The sequence below is a fragment of the Megalobrama amblycephala genome, linkage group LG2, assembly GCF_018812025.1.
Source record: "Megalobrama amblycephala isolate DHTTF-2021 linkage group LG2, ASM1881202v1, whole genome shotgun sequence".
NCBI lineage: Eukaryota > Metazoa > Chordata > Actinopteri > Cypriniformes > Xenocyprididae > Megalobrama > Megalobrama amblycephala.
Window position 1 is genome coordinate 33,207,463 of NC_063045.1, and position 21,277 is coordinate 33,228,739.

Here is a 21,277-nt window from a genome sequence, read left to right on the forward strand (position 1 = left end):
ATGTAACAAATTATTAATTATTATTATATTATTAGTGTCATTCACACAAACACTAAACACCATCATGGTAACACACATTAAATTTTAAAAATGCAATAAACATTAATTTAACAACATTAGATGTAATATAAAACCCTAATGTACATAACTGATTAGAAAAAACTAAGAAACATGTTATTTCGCTGTAAAAACATCAAATTTGAAGTGTCACAAATTGTAGAAATGCCAATTTACATTTTTTAACTGTAAATTATACGACTTGTTATTTTCACTTGAAAAACTGTAAATTTAATGGTATTTTACTGTAAAATTACATTAAATGTATCATTAGATCTATTACAGTTATTAATAGATCTGACTGAGCTTGATTTGAAAAAGCTAAATTGTCATAAATACAAACCAAATTTCGGAAATGTTGGGACATTTTTTAAATTTTAATAAAATGAAAACTAAAAGACTTTCAAATGAGCCAATATTTTATTCAAAATAGAACATAGATAACATAACAAATGTTTTTATCCACTAAATGAGCTCATTTCAAATTTGATGCTGGCTACAGGTCTCAAAAAAGTTGGCACGGGGGCAACAAATGGCTGAAAAAGCAAGAAATTTTGAAAAGATTCAGCTGGGAGAACATCTAGTAAGTAATTAAGTTAATTGATATCAGGTCTGTAACATGATTAGCTATAAAAGGGATGTCTTAGAGAGGCAGAGAGTCTCTCAGAAGTAAAGATGGGCAGAGGGTCTCCAATCTGTGAAAGAGTGCGTAAAAAGATTGTGGAATACTTTAAAAACAATGTTCCTCTATGTCAAATTGCAAAGGCTTTGCAAATCTCATCATCTAGGGTGCATAAAATCATCAAAAGATTTAGAGAAACTGGAGATATCTCTGTGCGTAAGGGTCAAGGCTGAAGACCTTTATTGGATGCCCGTGGTCTTTGGGCCCTCAGATGACACTGCATCACTCATCGGCATGATTGTGTCAATGACATTACAAAATGGGCCCAGGAATACTCCCAGAAACCACTGTCGGTAAACACAATCCACCATGCCATCTGCAGATGCCAACTAAAGCTCTATCATGCAAAAAGGAAGCCATATGTGAACATGGTCCAGAAGGGCTGTCATTCCTGTGGGCCAAGGCTCATTTAAAATGGACTATTTCAAAGTGGAAAAGTGTTCTATGGTCAGACGAGTCCAAATTTGACATTCTTGTTGGAAATCACGGGCGCCATGTCCTCCAGGCTAAAGAGGAGGGAGACCTTCCAGCGTGTCATCAGCGTTCAGTTCAAAAGCCAGCATCTCTGATGGTATGGGGGTGCATAAGAGCATACGGTATGGACAGCTTGCATGTTTTGGAAGGCACTATGAATGCTGAATGGTATATAAAGGTTTTAGAGCAACATATGCTCCCCTCCAGATGACATCCATTTCAGGGAAGGCCTTGTGTATTTCAGCAGGACAATGCAAAACCATACTGCAGCTATTACAACAGCATGGCTTCATCATAATAGAGTCTGGGTGCTGAATTGGCCTGCCTGCAGTCCAGATCTTTCACCTATAGAGAACATTTGGCGCATCATTAAATGAAAGATGTCCATGAACTCTTCAGCAGCTGGAAACCTGTATCAGGCAAGAATGGGACCAAATTCCAACACTAAAACTCCAGAAAATCATAATCTCGATGCCCAGACGTCTTCAAACTGTTTTGAAAAGAAGAGGAAGTGCTACACCATGGTAAACATGCCCCTGTCCCAATTATTTTGAGACCTGTAGCAGGCATCAAATTTGAAATTAGCTCATTTTGTGCATAAAATTGTAAAATTTCTCAATTTAAACATTTGTTATGTTATCTATGTTGATTATCATGTGATTTGAAAGTCTTTTAGTTTTCATTTTATTCAAATTTAAAAAAAAATACGTCCCAACATTTCCGGAATTCAGGTTGTATTTATGACCATTTAGCATTTTCAAATCCACAAATCTTTTTTTTTTTTTTTGGTCACATAGTGACTGCCGCAAAAGTCACTGAGTTTAGAACCATTCTGATGAAGTAGTGATTTCAAAATTTCATAAAATTTTTTTTTTTCAGTCTAAAATGACTGAACAACACCAGAGGGTTAAATAAAGACAGAGAGGCGGAAGCTTAATATTGAAGTCATGTGACTGTGGTGTAGTTCATTTAAAGCCTACATTTAGCTTTTTACTTCTGCCAAATGAATTTAGTCTTCAAAATTCATAAATGTTCATTTGTGAAGATTATCATGTTGAAAAAAACATGTAAGAGTCATAAAGTTTTGTTGGTCACAGAGCTTTTTTTTTTTTTTTTTTTTTTGTTGAGAGAGCTATGGTGATGCTAAATTACGGTTTGGCCTGCAAAAATGCTTCATCCCTGCAGCCCTAGCAGTTTGAAGAGAATCCTAAGACACACATACAGACTAACAAGATCATAAAGTCATTCCATGCATACAGATTCAACAGGTAGGTGATTGATAAAACCAAGAAAGCTCCTCATGTCCATTGCAACTTCTATGGAGTTGAGGAAGAGCCACTGCAGAGGGAAGTCAAAGTGCTTCACTCTGCTTATACAGTAGATGGCCAGTGACAAGTGCCAAGGTAATGGAGATTTTTAAAGAAAACATTGTGTTCCTTGTGTTCCCAGGCTTCTGTCAACTGGTGAAAATGTATATGCCACACTACCAGTTTCCACAGCCAAAGTTAAGCATTCATTCTTGAAGATTAAGCTGGTCAAGTTCAGATTTTCAAGTTCAGACTGTGGACAGGAAAGATGATTTGCTGCTACTTGGCATAGAGAGGGACATTCCTCTTGACAAAGAGTTATCAGCATCTTTGAACAGATGGTTCCTAACAGAAGGTTAAAAATGTGAGATTAAAATCACAGTTCAGCAAGCGGTGCCACAGTGAAAATGGTAACACTTTACAATAAGGTTCTATTTGTTAACATTAGTTAGCATTAGTTAATGTGAACTAACAACGAAGAATACTTCTAAAGCATTTATTCATTGTAATGCTAATTTCAACTTGGGGGTGGGGGGGTAAAGCATGTGTGAATTACCGGAGTCTGTGCTTCTCTCAAAATAACTACCTTAACTATTGGGACCTTTTTGTAAAGTATTACTGGTAAAAACATCTCTAATTGTCATCATTTTCTTTGCCCCTTCTCTGCACTTAATCAAGCTGTTTATGTGATTGATTTGTAGCATGTCCCCATACAGTTGGCTCTTATTTCAAACTGTGATTTATCATTTTAATCCTGTTGTATTAATCTCTGCACTATTTTTTTCTTTGTGTTGTAATTATTTCTACTCATTACAGCTAGAGACTAGTGTACAGTGTGTTGAGATTTAGCATCATCATTTGAAACTGGAGAGAGACTGCAGTGCCAGTGAGCGGTCTTGGACCTAATCAGTGGAGCTAGAGGGTCCAACTACACCCTAGTCTCAGGCTCAGACGTCACGACCATAGACCGTTGGCTGAACATCTGATGCATAAAAAAGGCACGCAAAATGAAAAAAAAACTTCGGGAGTCCTCTAATTGGTTGAAGTCTACAGGACTTCCGGGAGACGTGTATCCGGTTCTGTCCACCTGGAAACAAAGCCGTCGTGAAGCCAAACCCCCTTATGGAAGAAGAAAGCCGTTGTGTTATTATGCTTTATTTAGTGACAAATCGCACAAAAAAAATTTATGCAAAATAACAACAACAATAATAGTAACAAGCAACAAAAAAAGTAAATAAATAATGGTAATAATAAAAATAAACAACCAAATAAAAGACACAAAATGAAGAACTACATACAAAGGGGTATTGAAATCAAGCTCATATCTCTAATTCCAAAATAAATACAAAAAGGATAAAATTTCAACAGTCTATAGTCTTTTTTGCCTTGGTGTTCCTTACACTGTTAATGCTCTGATAAAGCTTAAAAAGCTTAATACTGATAAAGCTTATAAAACTTAAATTGTACAAAACTAGGTGCCTTTTTTGACCATCAACATTTGTGAATGTGATATTTCAACGCTGATGAATGGAAAAGAAGGCAGGGTCATTAGTCTTAAATATGTAAAATGTAAAGTCATATTTTTTAAACTGTGATTTCACAATTAGTCCCATAGAGGGTGAAAATACTTAAAATGACATGATGTCAGTACCTGGGGTCTGAATTTTAAATCGTCTCTGAACAAAGCTGAGGCAAGTGTAAACAATATGTTGAACACAAGATGGTGCTATAATCATAATGCTTGTTTCATCCAAACAAAAGCTAAATTGATCAAATAAAGCAGTAGGCCTCTTATTCGAATAAAAATAAGGATCTTTAATTCTCTAAAGTGTCTAAATAATTAAATCTCGTTAAAAAGAGCATTTTATCCAAGGTACATAGACCAAAATAGTTTAAAAGGTTTTACAGTTTTTAGATCATCATCTAAATTACGTACATGTTACATTGTGTCGTTTTATAGTAAAGCCATTCCGAGGAAGGCTAAAACAAAAGAGAAATAAATAATTTCGGAGTACTGAAGCTTCTTAGTTAGAGGGAGTGATGTGTGCCTGCGTGCGCGCGGTCGCGCGCTGTAGGGTGGAGTTTAACACACCGCCTCAAAGCAACGGTGCAGAAATCACTTCTGACATTACATACCAGCATTTACTCAACAGGAACTTTCTGCTGGGGGACAGGGATTGTTAAAATATTTGTTATTATCCGAAGGTGGAAAACTAGATATCGAAGAAACCTGAGGTAAGAACTAATTCGCTTTTCCAAGTTGACACACTTGAGCTAAAGCTGCTAAACTTTTTCAAGGGTGGGAAGTTTCCTTCCGATGCGAAGATCTTAAAAACTCAGATATGATCAACAATAGGACTTTGAATTCGTTTGCGAGATTTGGATCGGTTTGGGCTTTTAAAGAAAGCGCCTTGTTTTGACGGTTATTCCTGAGACGCGGTGAATAGGACTTTAAAGGCGACCTTATCACATAAAAGTTGACTTTTTCCCCTCTGAGAGCCTCGGACGAATATGCTGGATATTTTATAACGGAAGAAACAAGGATGTGACGCTTTTAACTCTGAAAAGGCGCTATTAAAGTACGTTTTTAAGAACAGTCATGTCGTTCCTTCCCTGTAGCTAAGTGAGTGATTATGGCCTACGGCTGTGCAAACTCTGAAGTGTAACAGACGCGCGTCACGGAAGGAATGAAGCCCGTGAGATACTGTAACTGTAAAACTTGCGTGAAAACGCGGCCTACTGCAAACGCGTCATTGGAGCCTTATTATTTCCTCAGCTGAGCAGATGTGCTGTTATCCCTGTCATGTTTTTACTGTGATTCATGCGTAAACACAGACGGTCCAAACATGTCGAAACGGTGTCAGTTTATTCCATATGCTTATATTCACGATGGAGTTGTGACAGTTTCACAAGTGTGGCTTGTAGAAATGATCTTTTCGCCTGTGTTGGTTTGAGTCTTTTCTTTTGCAATGTGTGCTTTGATAGAGGAAGTTGTGCTGCAGGAATATGCGCCCTCAGGGAGGACATAACTGAGCTCAGATCGGGTGTGGTGAGACACAGACAAGCAAACTTGCAGGAAGAAACAGTTGCATTTGATTATTGAAGAAGTTGTTACTCATTCCATCCCGGATTGGACATAATTGTCCACTTATATTCTGTGGAATGGCATAGCGTGTAGTTTTTGGATATATTGCATAAGTTCTGTGAGCTTGTTGAGATTGAGAGATTCTGCTCTGATGCTTGAAAGAGCATTCAGTTCAATTACATCTCAGTCTATAAGAACTCGTTTGGACAACCCATTCGTTTGTGTAGTAGTAAATGGGTTAAAAGATCCCACACCACTTCTGCACAACACTGTCACTCAGAGCAAAAGCTGTTTTTATCTTTGTAAAGCCTGACACGTGAAATAATAGTCAGAAAAAATATTTGTTTTGAAATAACACTCATGTTTTGTATCATATTTGATACATCAGACTTTTAAGGTTCATAGTGAGAATATTGAGCTCACACTTGAGGAAAAATCGTTAATTTATTCAGAGGCCCATACTGAGCAAAAATATGAAGTTTTGTGCAGATGTTGCTATTTATATGGCTATCAATTTATATCAAATATGATACAGTAGTTTTATATGGCTAATAACCGTTTTGGAGAATGTTGTCTGTCCATATGTTTCCTGGTATTTTCCTTATTAAAATCCAAGACATGTCTGTGGTGTTCTTTATTAAACGTCAGCACACATACAGTCCACAGCACTGTCTTCCCCAGTCCAGTCCAGTGCAGTGAACGATGTGTGCAGACGGGGCTCCATGCGGCCAACAGCATGTTTCTCTGCACCCACCCCACCGTGTAACAAGCATGCCATTGAAGGCACACTGGGTAGAATTGTGGTGGGCTTCAGAGAAATGAAGGCTCTCTTTGTGTTCAGGGGTCTGAGAGGGTGTAGAGAGAGTGGATGATGACCTGTTCATCCAGTTAACTCTGATCAGCCCACAGTCGGAGCCGTCACGTCAGAACTTCAGACACAAACTTCATGTAGATTCCTTCATGGTTTAAGACTTAGTCACTGGGATGTCTGAACTACTAGTCAGGCAGGGGTGCGTTTCCTGAAGCCAACTATGTCGTTCGTTACCAACACAATTCAACAGAACTTGTGACCATAGTTGGCTAACGATGCTTTTGGGAAATGCACACAAGGTTATTAGTCTTAAAGGAATAGTTCATCAAAAAATGAGCATTCTGTCATCATTTACTCACCCTCACGTTGATCCAAACCCATAACTTTCATTCATCCTTTGCATCAAGCAAGCGATATTTAAAGGGGACCTATTATGCCCCCTTTTACAAGATGTAAAATAAGTCTCTGATGTCCCCAGAGTGTGTATGTGAAGTTTTAGCTCAAAATACCCCACAGATAATTTTTTATAGCATGTTAAAATTGCCACTTTTTGGGGGTGAGCAAAAACACGCTGTTTCAGTGTGTGTCTTTTAAATTCAAATGAGTTGCTGCGCCCGGCTTAAGAGGGTGGAGCTTCAAGAGCTGATTCTCCGGTGTCATGAGTCAGTCAGGACGCACTATAATGTCAGAAACTGCAAATATGGAATAGGTATAGTTCAATTACAGTTATAATGTCTTATTATGTCTTCTTGTTTTTATCCACTATATTAGTACAAGCCTGTTTACCGATTAGTATAACGTTTATTGTACTTCGCACAAAATGTGAAGCGTCTGTTTTCACTCTAAGAAAATCACTATAAGAGCTTAATAAAACACATTGCAAGTGTGCATTAAAATATTATCCATACTCTCTCTCTCTCTCTTGCATTATCATCAACATACATAGCGAATTACACAGAAACACTCGTTACAACAAACAGTAAACAAATGTATAAAGACCTTATGCCTTTTCGGGTGTTGCTTGATAAACTGGTAAACTTTATATCCATAAATCAATTCCGATGAACTGTAATAAAGTGCTCTCACCTTCACTGCTGCCATATCCAGTATCACTCTGGAGACTGCATGTTTTGTATTGTCCCTTTGTATTGACATTCGTTCACAAAGCAGTTTGGTGTGTGTCCCACGGTAAAAAACGCATTCCGGGCTAAATATCACGTTATTTGGGATCGATTCAACCCGCGGACATGAAAAACAACCCACAGCAACAGTGTAAAAGTAGCCCAATTCCGCGGGAAATCCGCAGACTTGGCAACACTGGTCGCTGTGAACTCATTCAGGGCGGTTCTAAGTTAAAACGGCAGTGTCTGTCAACATTCATGGGCAGGGCCTGTGGCTAATGTGATGTCACACTGCCAGGGATCTGGAAACGGCTTGTTCTGAGACACTGCTTATGATGTATGGGGATTAAAAAAAAAAAAAGGAGTGGTTGGATTTTTATCATTATAGGGTGGTTGTGTACACACACTGCCAACACACATTTATGTTCAAACACCATGCAAAAGTGAATTTTGCATAATAGGTCCCCTTTAATGTGCTTTACGTATGTGCTTTTATCAGTGTTTAAACAGTATGTGAATAAAAGTCTAAATTAAATTTGTTCATCATATAAAGTGATTGTCTCCTCAGAAGGCTTGGATTTACATGGATTACCTTTACGATGTCTTTATTAGGTTTTTGAAGTGTCAAAGTTTTGGGTGAATGGACTTTAATTGGAGGAACAGAAGACTTATGGGTTTGGACTGGAGGGTGCATAAATTATGATAGAATATATCCTTTTAGATGAACTAACCCTTTAAGTTTTAAAATGGTTCCCACTGTGGCTGTCATATATCAATCACACTTGCACAAATTCAAACTTGCTCATGTGGCATTGACTTTGAAGCTCATTTCCACTTCCACTATATGTAAAAGAGTGACCAGTACATTCTTCTCCTTTTGTGGGGGGGGTTTGAACAATTTTCATATTTGGGTGAACTATCCTTTAACCAGGACTTGAGCTTTAAGCAAAGAAATGAATAAACTGTATAGTAGTAATTATATAGAAGTAACATGGTAACTTCTTAAGATTGCATGAATGTCTGAGTGCGGGTGCTGAATTCTTCTGAAAGAACAGGATGTGCTCTGTCATTCCCTGGGGAAGAACTACACTAGTAACCCTCAAATCAACACATTCAAGAGGAATGTTTACTGGTGTGACAAGATGAAGTTTCCACATTCAATGTGTAGCATGTGTTTATACATCAATGTTAAAGTTCTAGAGGCACCTGTTAATGTGGCTTTTTACTGGGGTCAGTCAGTAATACTGTCTTTATGCATTTAATCATCAATTAAATCAGTAACACTAATTTACGATTGCCACAGTTTGGTTCAGTATTTGCTGGAACCTGTTTGGCCATATGCATAGGAGACAGGTGCTGGATTTATGTTCCGAGCGTCCGCTTGGTGGCCTACACTCGCTCCCATTTAGGAGATCTGGACTGCTAGTTTGTTTCTCTTGCCAGTATTTGGAAGCAGCCATATTTGGTCAAAGCAACTTGGTCTGTTATTCCAGTGGCAAGAGAAATCATTTGGAGGCCAATTCTATTGCCTCAGCCTCTAAAACAGTGACATAGTCTATTTGATTCATTATGCAAAATTCATTGTCTGGAAACTAGGGTGGGGCGAAATGGTCAAAAAAATTATCACAATATTACCCCCCCCCCCATATAATACAATATTGATATTTATCACGATATTAATTTACCATTAATGGGGAAGAAAATGCTTTCCACATATTTGTTAGACCTTGAGAATGAATGTAAACATGAAAACTTTTAATTTAGGGCCCCATGAAATTCATTTTATTTTTCCCTAAATTCTGTGTTTTCCAAATTATTTTTTGGGATACTATTTTTTTTTTTTTTCAAATAAGATGCTGCACAACAGAACTGTATAAATTTAAAACATGGAATGAAAACGTATCTTGGTTGTATGATATTCCGCAGAAATGATAATAATATTATTACTTAAGTACGTTTTTATGTACATTATTTAGTACATTTTAGTATTCAGTAGTGTTATATTTGTCATAATTTCTTGAAGTTAAACTAAATTCATGTCATAATTTCTTGAAGTTAAACCAAAATTTTATTTTGACGGTTTGTCATGAAGATCTCAGTTTTAGCTTCAGTTTATTTGACAGTATTTTTTTCTTAAATGAAACTGAAAAGCTTGTGAAGTGACTCTCAAAGCAGCACTGGAGATGAAGTTTATGCGTTCATGTCTTCATATATTGAGACGCAGATGCTGAAAACAGTGAAATGTCAGGCCTGTTTGAGATTGTGTATCAAACGAAACCGTGCCGTTCATTCACACAGAGACACACAGACATCTGCTTTGTGATAGGTTGTTAGATTAATCCGTACAGAGCTTATCATAGATATGATATAGTTTATAACCCAGCCGTACTGGAAACTCTGTTAAAATACCAATTAACACTATTAGATTGGACAGTGAATAATCAATCCTCTTGGAGGAGGTGGAGACACAAATACTATCCATTTATATTCAAGTATTTTTATAGCTAAATTAGCTTTAAACATTTATGTTGTTGAATAGTCATTTGAAGGATGTTGGCTGTTGACAGATGGTAACATGAGATTTTAAACTTGCATGACACATTATAGCAGCAAAGGAAGAGGACACAGCTTGCAGTCCAGAGGTACTCCAAAGAGCCCACAAAGATGTAGATGGCATAGTATGGAAAAAATAGTAAATAAAATGTAGAATACAAGTTATGTGTTGTACATGTAAGCTGGAGCTAGTGCTCCACAATAATGATGCTGCAGCTGTGATATTATGATGCATGGTGCTGTACTGAATTCATAATATAGGTAGGGCTGCAACAATCATACTGAAAATAATCCACATTGAATTTGATTATTAATGGTGTCTGTGCACTATGCACACCTCTGTACAGCTGTAAATAACACATTTCTGTGGATCAAACTCATCTGGAAAACACCAGAGGACACTGAAGTGAGCTGCTGCAGGAAAAGTGCACAGCATTGTCCAAAACATGAGAAAGCTTCAAACTAACTCAAACATTTAACGTGGCTAGTCTTGTCAGGTGATCTGGAAGATGCGTATAGATCCTGATCTATAAATGTTAGTCATTCAAGTATTTCCTTTTTGCAATAAAGGCTTATCCTGACAGCAGCAAGCAAGTCTCTGCTAACCTTCATGGACTTCAGCGAACGGGTACTGCCGCATACCAAACAGACTGAGCACAACTGAATAAGGAGTGCAATCATTTTGACTAAAATATACATTTTGCTAAAATATTTCTTGTTGGATATTAAATGTTCCATTTGTAGAATTAAACCTACAAGTAAGAGTTGCATTTTTATGATAGTAGTAACTGTAAAGTGACTATTGTAATGTGGTAATCAAATGTAGGCTAATTTAATTACTGTAAACTCAGATGTGTGAAATGGGAATGTGTGTTCCTCTTACCAGTTAACATATAATCTGTGCTTTGTTTTTATTTATTTTCATTTTTAGTTTAGTGAATTCTCTTCTGCGTTAAAAAGAATTACTTTTGTTTGTAGATTGTAATGTTGTTAGAATGTAATGTGATTTTAACCCCCTTTTTTGCACATAATCTATAGAATAGTCTACATGGTTATATTCACTATATTTGTTTTCACAGCCTTTAATATGAACATTGTTTGAAGGACAGCATTGTGCAGGATGTAAAATAACATTTTGTAAAATAAATAAAATTTTTAAAATCCAAATAGGAAAAAGTAGAAAATACTGAGATAGGCTATACCAGATCACCATTTAGCCAAAAAATACTGAGATGTGATTACCTATTACAGCGTAATACAAGCTCTTAACTTAAAGGGTTAGTTCACCCAAAAATGAAAATTATGTCTCACCCTCATGTCCTTCCAAACCCGTAAAACCTCCTTTCATCTTCGGAACACAGTTTAAGATATTTTAGATTTAGTCCGAGGTAGGGCTGGGCGATATATCGCATGCGATTGTCACACGCATTTCGTCAGTAAAGCCGGTTCCCTGATTACCGCTAAATCGCCATCACCTGCTTTCAAATGGAGCGGCATTTAATAGCCAGAGCCATAGATCACTGACAAGCCACGCAATATCGCGTTCATATCGCAGATGAATCGCCTTCGATAATGAACGCGATATTGCGTGGCTTGTCAGTGAACTACGGCTCTATTTATTAAATGCCGCTCCATTTGAAAGCAGGTGATGGCGATTTAGCGGTAATCAGGGAACAGGCTTTACTGACGAAATGCGCGTGACAATCGCATGCAATATATCGCCCAGCCCTAGTCCGAGAGCTTTCTGTCCATCCATTGAAAATGTATGTACAGTATACTGTCCATGTCCAGAAAGGTAATAAAAACATCATCAAAGTAGTCCATGTGACATCAGTGGGTTAGTTAGAAGTTTTTGAAGCATCTAAAATACATTTTGGGCCAAAAATAACAAAAACTACGACTTTATTCAGCATTGTATTCTCTTCCGGGTCTGTTGTCACTCCGGGTTCACGACTCGGGTTCAGTGAACCGCAGCGCACTGCTGACGTAAGACGCTGCTGACGTGTTATCTGGTGTGCCAGAGTTGCGTTTACAGTCTGAGAGAGACGCACGCTGTATTCAAGCTATTTTTTAAAATGGTGCGTAAGTGTGCATGTCGCGGATGTCCTAATCGCCAAAAACAACGACGTAAAAGTGCATTACCAACGCAGACAGATGAAAGGATTCAGTGGAATCAATTCAGTGGAATCAATTCAATGGAATCAATTCAATGGAAAGGATTCCGGAAGAGAATACAATGCTGAATAAAGTTGCATTTTTTATTATTTTTGGACCAAAATCTATATAAGATGCTTCAAAAACTTCTAACTAACCCACTGATGTCACATGGACTACTTTGATGATGTTTTTATTACCTTTATGGACATGGACAGTATACTGCACATACATTTTCAATGGAGGGACTGAAAGCTCTCGGACTAAATCTAAAATATCTTAAACTGTGTTCCGAAGATGAACGGAGGTCTTGGAATGACATGAGGGTGGGTCATTAATGACATAATTTTCATTTTTGGGTGAACTAACCCTTTAATGAAAAAGCTGAATTAATTGCTTGTTGATTAGCTAATCACTTTTAATAATGATTAGATCAATCGATTTTCAAAATAAATAATTGTTAGTTACAGTCGTGTTTGAAGAAGTTGAAAAATGTGTGTTAAATTAACAAAAGTTCATGACACACTGGATGCGTGTTGATATTGCACATCAGCAAACATGAGCAGTGGTGGCTTAGAGTTGCTCTCATGTGTTGGTGGACTGGTTTACACAAAGTGACACTTCTAGTGTACACAGTGTCTGGATCAGGATAGGTGTGAGAAATTTAGGATTGCCAATAATGTCATGACTGCATTGTGAGCACATGCTTGGTAAAGCAGTCTGACATGGTCATCTTGGCCTGTCTATGTGTGAATGGAAAAACTGCTGAGATCTTGCCAGGTTTAGAGGGGGAAAAAACTGTTCTGTCAGTGTTTTCTCCAATACAACATAACTTACTGTCTAAAGGATGGAGCTTGCACAGCTTGTCTTGTGAATTATTTCTAGTATATTGTAGAAAATATGCTACAATTGTGTCTTTTTTTTTTTTTAAAAACCTATGAGTAGGGTTGCAGTGACTCATCAACGTAATCGATTATGTATATTAGTCAATTTGCGTGGAATGCGTCAGTTCGTCAAGCTATTTATGTAACCCAATGATGGCGGCTCCGACTCCCGGGTATGCTGAAATTCAGCGTTATTACAAAAATATCGAGCCCAATCTAAAAGTGTGAAATTTTTTTAAACAGAAACCGAATAAAATGGTGTTCTGTAAAACTAAAATGTCAAACCACAGCAGCACATCTGTGCAAGAGCATTTGAAAAGAAAACATCCCAGGGCTCTCCTATGTCAGAACGACCAGACGGCAATGCAAGTATTTGGACTATTACAGTGACTTTAAAAAAAAAAAAAAAAAAAAAAAAAAAAAAAATTAAACGGCACTAAAATACAGTTCCTTTTTTTTTTTTTTTTTTTTTTACAAGCTGTAGTGGGTTCAAGGCTCAAAAGTACTCTCTACAACCGGTTACAAAGCATTTAACGCTATTTGTTGGTTATTTCGGGTGAAATAATAAATAATCATTACATTTTTTGATTAATTGGGGGTGGGGGGTTGCAGTGTGTTAATCGAATAATAATAATAAAAGACAGCAACATACAACAGATTTTTTGTATTGCATTACTTTTTGGTATTTCAAGATGCAAGGGGCAAATTTCGCAACCGCACATTGTTTTCTGTGCGCACTCAAAGCATGCACACTCACAGAGGCGCCTTTAAGATGGTGAGCGAACATGTAATCGAGCTCAGTTTTGCGACTCCTTGAGCTTGAACGTGTACATACACATAAAATTATCTCAAAATCCCCTTCTCGACAAGTATTCTTGTATACTGTCAGTTCTAAAGTCTTAAGTGAACCTAAACAGTTGAGATAACTTGTGAAAGAAATCGGATGTTTCATCATATGGGTTCTGTGCTTTTGGTCATGCATTCATACACTGTAAAAAATGACCGTGATTTTAACAGTAAAAGACTGTAAAAATGCTGCAGTGAAAAACTGTCAATTGGTTTACAGAAAGTTTCCATACTATATACGGTGAATAACTGTAATAGATCTAACGGTACATTTAATGTAATTTTACGGTAAAATACCGTTAAATTCACAGTTTTTGGAAGTGAAAAATAACAATTAATTGTAAAATTTACAGTGAAAAAACGTAAATTGACATTCCCACAATTCACTGCGTGACACTTCACATTTGATATATTTTCTTTGAAATAACTCTGTTTCTTCTTAGTTTTTCTCATTTTTTTCTAATCAGTTATGTACATTAGGGTTTTATGTTACAACTAATGTTGTTAAATTAATGTTTATTGCATTTTTAAAATTTCATGCATGTTACCATGATAGTGTTTAGTGTGTGTGTGAATGACACTGTGTGCTCCTTCTATATATTAGTATTGTCCTCCTCAGCTTGTGGAAAAGCTGCTTGTGATGAACTTTGATTCATCATGTGACTCTTACCACCACTGTGTTTGGTGACTGTCAGTGTATTATAAAGGTACAAAACAGATATTAGTACTTCATTAGGTTGGTAAATTAACATTATATCAGTTAATGAAATATGTTATTTTACCGTAAATTTAACAGATTTTTTTTTACGTTGCTACTGTATTTTTTACGGTAAAGTTCTGGCAACCACAGCTGCCGTTTTTTTACCGTAAATTTTACTGGGATTATTTTTACAGTGTACATTGGTTACATGCATTTAATGACAGCAGCCTAAAAATAACTGTCATTAACTGTCAAACAACAAAACAACTTTAACAATAGCTGCGTTCCATTCGACAGGGTCCCTGCGCAGTGTTCACTGCTCCCTACTCCCTGAGCACAGTATATCTATATATTTATAACTATATAAATGTATTCTTAATCCATAGTTTGGGTCTTATCTCGTGCGCTTTCTTTTTCATGCGCAGCCGCATAGTAAACACTCCTGAGGTGGCTCTGCTCCATTGTAGTTCTGACTGGTGACGCAGTGCGCAATGACAGTTTGTAGGGCTGGGCGATATATCGCATGCGATTGTCACGCGCATTTCGTCAGTAAAGCCGGTTCCCTGATTACCGCTAAATCGCCATCACCTGCTTTCAAATGGAGCGGCATTTAATAGACAGAGCCGTAGTTCACTGATAAGCTACGCAATATTGCATTCATATCGCAGATGAATCGCCTTCGATAATGAACGCGATATTGCGTAGCTTGTCAGTGATCTATGGCTCTATCTATTAAATGCCGCTCCATTTGAAAGCAGGTGATGGCGATTTAGCGGTAATCAGGGAACCGGCTTTACTGACGAAATGCGCGTGACAATCGCATGCGATATATCGCCCAGCCCTAGTTCTATAGTATTTATCTCTGTTTTAATTTGTGTATTCTTTTTTTTTTACTGTCCACTTGTCTTTAATGATGTTTGAACTTTATTTGTTAGGAGTTTTTGCTATGGTATCAAAGTACTTAAAGTGTTTTTTTGTTTTTGTTTGTTTTTTTATGTTAAATGTTCAGCAAAGTTACATTTGTCTTAAAACCCCCATTTTTATTTGTATTTTATTTATTTATTTATTTATTGCTGATCCAAAAAATAATCTGATCCGTGAAGAAGACCGTAATTTGATCCGAACCGTGTGTTTTGTGATCCGTTACACCACTGGCTTTGAACGCTTTTGGAACAGAGCCTGTTCTGGTAACGTTAGCCAGAGCCTGTGACATGTTAGGAGTGTTAGGAGAGGAGGTCTGTGCTGTAGCAGATGGTTTTTGTGTGTTAGAGAGAGACAGCAGCTGCATTTCTTAGATAGCTGCATAGAAGACCGACACATGACGGAAGAGCGACGGAAGACTTCCTGTTTGTTTGGGAAAGTGTCCAGAGGAATGTGGCTTCATGTCACTCTGCATATCTTCCCATGATCCATGAGAAATCATCTCACTAGACACATTTATGGATGCAGAAAATGCAAATTTTAAGCAATTGTTTTTATTTTATATTCTTAAAAGTATCTAGGTAAGAACAATTGGGGGTGTGCCTGTGTGCAGTTTATGTTGTAGAACAAAACGTCAAAGTATTGTCAAGTTATGTTTACCACAGGCTTTATTGTACTTTATAAATTGAAAAACTCTTTAGGAAAATCTCGAGGGAACCAGTGGCGAATTAGTCACCCCATGCACTACTCGATTCACACTCCACCGACAAATGCAGACAATCACTAGATTAGAGTATGTCACTTCTTAGACATTCCACAACACAACAAATGCCAACTGAACATGTTCATTTGTGGAAAACAATCGCTGATCAACGCCAACAGGGGTAATGTACTGATCCGACAAAACCTGATAAGGTCTCTGTTGCAGTTGGTTGGCATGAGTCAACACAGTGTGGATTGGCCTTAAAACCTTTTAACTCTTTCCCCATCATTGACAGAATTTCAGACAATACATGTTTTCACTGTTGTATAGTATGGGTTGCTATTATCCATCTTCTGAAAGAATACAGAATCTCCAGATCAAAACACAGGCAAAGAAGAAGCAGAAACAAGCTGGTGTAAAAAAATGCTGGTGCTGGATGGCTTTTTAAAAAATGCTGGTGGGAAAATAATTAAAGGGATAGTTCACCCAAAAATGAAAATTCTATTATCATTTATTCACCCTTAACTTGTTCCAAACCTGTACGAGTTTCTTTCTTCTGTTGAACACAAAAGAAAATATTTTGACGAATGTTGGTAACCACTAACCAGACAGCTGACTGTAGCCATTGACTTAGTAGCTATAGTATTTTTTTTTTCCTACTATGGTAATCAATGGATACCGTCAACTGTCTGGAACACAGCTTGGTTAGACATGTGGGTTTGTCCATAATAATTGGTATAATATATATTTTGTTAAAAAAAAAAAAAAAAAAAGGGGAAAAAAAAGAAAATGTTTAGTTCCGTATATTTTGCTTTACAGTAAAATTACTTTCACTTCTACAATAATCTGCTGAGTGTCTTCTTTAAAAAGAGACCAACCTTAGGTCTGTATTCAAAAGCATTCATGAATTACAACCATTTCAGCTCAGATCTATGCTCAAAAAGGGGTGATGGTTAACAGGTTAAAGGCCTTGTCTTCACTTTGGCCTTTTGTTTTCAAATTACGACCCTGGCAGCCATTAGAGCTGCACGATTCTGAATAAATTGAGAATCTGTTTATTTGAATGAATGAAGTTTTTCATCTAAAATTTATATTCAATTTTAAGTCAGCTCTATTTCAATTACTGAAAATGATTTTTAATAGTTTTAGTTAACAATAACAGCACTACCACAGAGACACTTGTGTGTCTGAGAAAATAAATCTAAGAGTGGCTTGCTTATAGCTGTCTCTGCAAATTATGCTGGGATAGGAGAAAGGATTTTAACACTGAAAAAATGACATACTTTGGCTTTATTGTGCCTGCTTTTCTGTGGAATTGCTTCTATAAAACTGCTTGTTCTTTCTTTGTTTGCATTTTAAATTAGCTGAGTCATCACTAAAATCACCAATCTTGGGTGAAAATTTATGTGAGCTGGCTATAGCAGATATGGGTCCCCTAATCAGTGTAGGGGACAACATTATCGTTGCCACTCAACAACGGACCTTGTTATAAACATGCATGCATACATACATAGATTGACAGCATCTACACCGGACGCGACTGTTGACGCTTCGCATCGTGCCACGCTGCCACAGCTAGAGCTGTCTACACTGTGCGACAAAGCGACCGTTGAAAATCCATTTATATTTCCCCTGGGAAGTATCGCGAGTGCTTGAAGTACGTCATAAATGGAACCCCTTGACTGCCGGGCATTTGTCGTGTTGTGTCGCACCATGCCACGCCACTCCACATCCAGTGTAGATGACATCACTGATTATAATTGTCTTTTATCACGTTGCATTGTGCTGCATACATCCAGTGTATACTTGGTGTGAGTGTAGAGCCACATACTGCCCTTACTGAAATTCCGCAGTGATTATTTCGGTGTGACATGAAGGTGTGTCACTGGTTCAGCTGACCATGACTTTGTCAGAGCTGCGTGAGCTGTCTAGAACACTTATAACCTATAAATACACTGCAGTTTTGGACTGTGTGAAGTGTTTTGTGGCATTGCTAACTTCACCTATTTACACAGTACTTGACGACTACACATTATGGGTTTTACTCATTTGCTGACATTTATCTCAAGAGAACAGGGTGGCCAATGGATGGATACATTGGCTCTGATTCCATGGGTGTTCGAGCCCCTGAGCAACATATTCATAAATATGTGAATAAATACAACATATTCTCCATTCATTTTAAGTAATAAAAAGAAAGATTGCAGCTTTCAGACACGACTTTCTTCTCGTTTTTATAGTTCATTTGAGGCCATTTGTATGGCATTATTTTAATGACAAATGTCGAGAGTGCATTATTGTAATGCGAGAGTGCATCCATGTAAAGAATCTCTCCAATCACAGGCGGATTTATTTCATTCTTTCAAATACACTGTGGTCTCATGGCTCTGCTCTAGCTCAGATTTTACGTGCACGCTCAAACTTTGTCACTCGTGAATCTCTGCTTGCTCTTTCTCTAGAATTGTCTTCTCTCCTGGATTTAACGTTTCCAGAAGCTTTCAACCACCAAACTTTCATGAATGACTGATGAAATAACACGGTGTAGGCCTACCTTTAAATTGTAAAGAAATTACGGATTCACCTTTATTAGTAGTTATTTTTGAGTTAAGTTCTTATTGTAAAAAATTACTGAATTTTATTTAGTGAACCGCTATTGATCATCTGGTATAGGCTATATCACGCGACGGGAGTGCGATCGTGACAACACTCATGGATAGAATGTGCTTTTGTTTGGTTAGTAATATATTTGCAGTTTGTGCGTTTCTCTTCTCGTTAAAAGATATCTTTTGTGTATTCCATTCATCAAGTGCACCATTAAATGGAAAAACTACAGAAGTCTACTCTTCAAAAGGGGGGGTGGGGGTTTGGAGTGTGGGCACTCGCTGGCAGAAACATAAATCAGCGCCTATGGATGGATATACAATGTTTAATACATACACTACTGGTCAGAAGTTTGGAGTAATTAAGTTTTTTTTTTTAACGTTTTTGAAAGAAGTCTCTTCTTCTCACCAAGGCTGCATTTAAAAGAACTAATATTTCTGTGGTTAAAAAACAAGCCATAAATAAATGCGATAAAACATTTAATAAAAACAGATGGCCCCCTTCTTCCCCAAATCAATAAGTGCAAATGCTGTTTGTTTGCACATCAATAATAACGGCCTCACGCATGCCTAATGTACTCCTGTATGTCATTGTAATCGTCTTTACCTTCATTACAATCGTCATCCATCAAAACATTTAGTGACACTTGTTTTCTTTATCCAAATGAGAGATGTAGTTTGCGTATCGTACGTTCATGAAGCAGTTGGGTGTTTTGAGCCACCGTTCAGTCTATATTTCATACAGCGCAATGAGAAACTGCTTGAGCTGATGCAAAACATTTACAGAATGCGTACGAGAGAGTTTTAATATATATTTTTAAATGTATTTAATTTAGCTTTTTATTAATTTAATGTATTAATAATAAAATTAATGAATTATTAATATATTTAAATTACTTTTAAGTTATCTCACTGGCCCCCTGGAGAATCACTGAGGTCCCTTAGTGGGCCGCGGCCCACAGATTGAAAACCACTTTAATAGATAATACGAAGAAGAAGAAAAAACCCAAGTCACATCAATGTTCATTTTACAAGTATCATCTTTACATGATATACATTAACCTGCTCTCTCTGTGTGCCTGCTTGTGTGTAAGAGTTTGCACACTCAAAGCCAAGAATGCGAGGCAATGGTATTATGTATAAATAACTAACATAATGCTTTTCATACAAAGTGAGTATGTGGAATAATTAGTTAAGTTATCAGTAACAATGTAATATAATATACGTTTCTCAACTTTGAGAATTAAAGGTTTGTCAGTCGTCCATGATTTCAGTTTTAAAAACTTTATTAATCTGCACTCTGTGTTTTTCCAACTCCAAGTTATTGTAGTGCTAAACATAGACTAGGACTTTGCAGTAGCATTTGAACACACATTAGTCACACATTAGAGCGACACGCGCCTCTCATCAACAGTAAATACCAGCTCTCTTCTGCAAAATATCATGTCATCAGATGCTGTTTACACTAAATATGATTAAACCAGGATCAGATTACACACACTACTGCTTCTTTATTTCAGCGTTTGTTTTTTCTGCCTGTTAAGGTTATTTTATTTGTTCACATTTGCCACTATTTTCAGTGGCCAATCTTCCGGAGTATCACTACTATTCACCTCTTAATGTCATCTTTGAAACTGTGTTTTAAAGTTTTGTCTTTTTCAAACTAACCAACAGCACGTCGGTATTTGCGCTCACATTGGTTCAGGCTTTTTGAAGTCAGACTGGCTTTTATCATGATGCTGATATGGTTGTGTGATAATTCTGGTATTAGATGAAGCTATTATGTGCTTAATGTGTCCAGTAAGATTAAAGCTGTTGGATTTGTCCTGCAGATTATATGCCAACAGATGTTCAGCCTTCCTGCAAAAGTCATTAGGAGCTCAGACCTCACACACCACTGTGGGAATACAGTTTGGTGGCACTGTGGCGGCTTAAGGCCTTGACACACCAGCTGATCGTTGGCCAATATCGGGCCATCGTTGAGAGCCTTTTGGCCTAGATGTTGGCCGGTATGTCCGCAGTCATAGCTCTTCCAGTTTCCATTTCTGAATGATAAATGCAGACTACTGCCACCTGCTGGTACGGAGTTATTTCCTACCACACAGCAAAACATGCATGCTAGTTGGCTGTTTGCTGTAGTCTTCATGGTGTGTTCAAGCGAAACTTTTTGGCCCAGATGCATCACTTTCATTGCAGCTAGTTCTTTGATGCCGGTTTGGTGTGTCTGGGCCATTACTGCATGACCGTCTACTTGATAAGCATGAGCAAAAATGGAAAAATGTCTTTGCTGTTAGTCCTCTTGCTCATTCATTCAGAATATCCACAAAAATCCTTTTGTGAACCTTTAATTGAAAACTGTAAAAACGGCTATAAACAAAA

General features: G+C 37.3%; 2 protein-coding genes across 3 annotated transcripts in view; one reads left to right on the forward strand and one right to left on the reverse strand.

Annotated features, from left to right (window-relative positions):
- The window catches only part of LOC125255945 (histone-lysine N-methyltransferase 2D-like), a 526,365-nt gene that overhangs the window by 215,142 nt on the left and 289,946 nt on the right, over positions 1 to 21,277 (reverse strand). The window lies entirely within an intron of this gene.
- tln1 (talin 1) overlaps positions 4,600 to 21,277 on the forward strand; it is a 102,351-nt gene continuing 85,673 nt past the window's right edge. Inside the window, exon 1 of the mRNA XM_048171361.1 lies at positions 4,600 to 4,755. The gene's annotated coding sequence lies outside the window, so the exon portion shown is untranslated. The remainder of the gene's footprint in view (positions 4,756 to 21,277) is intronic.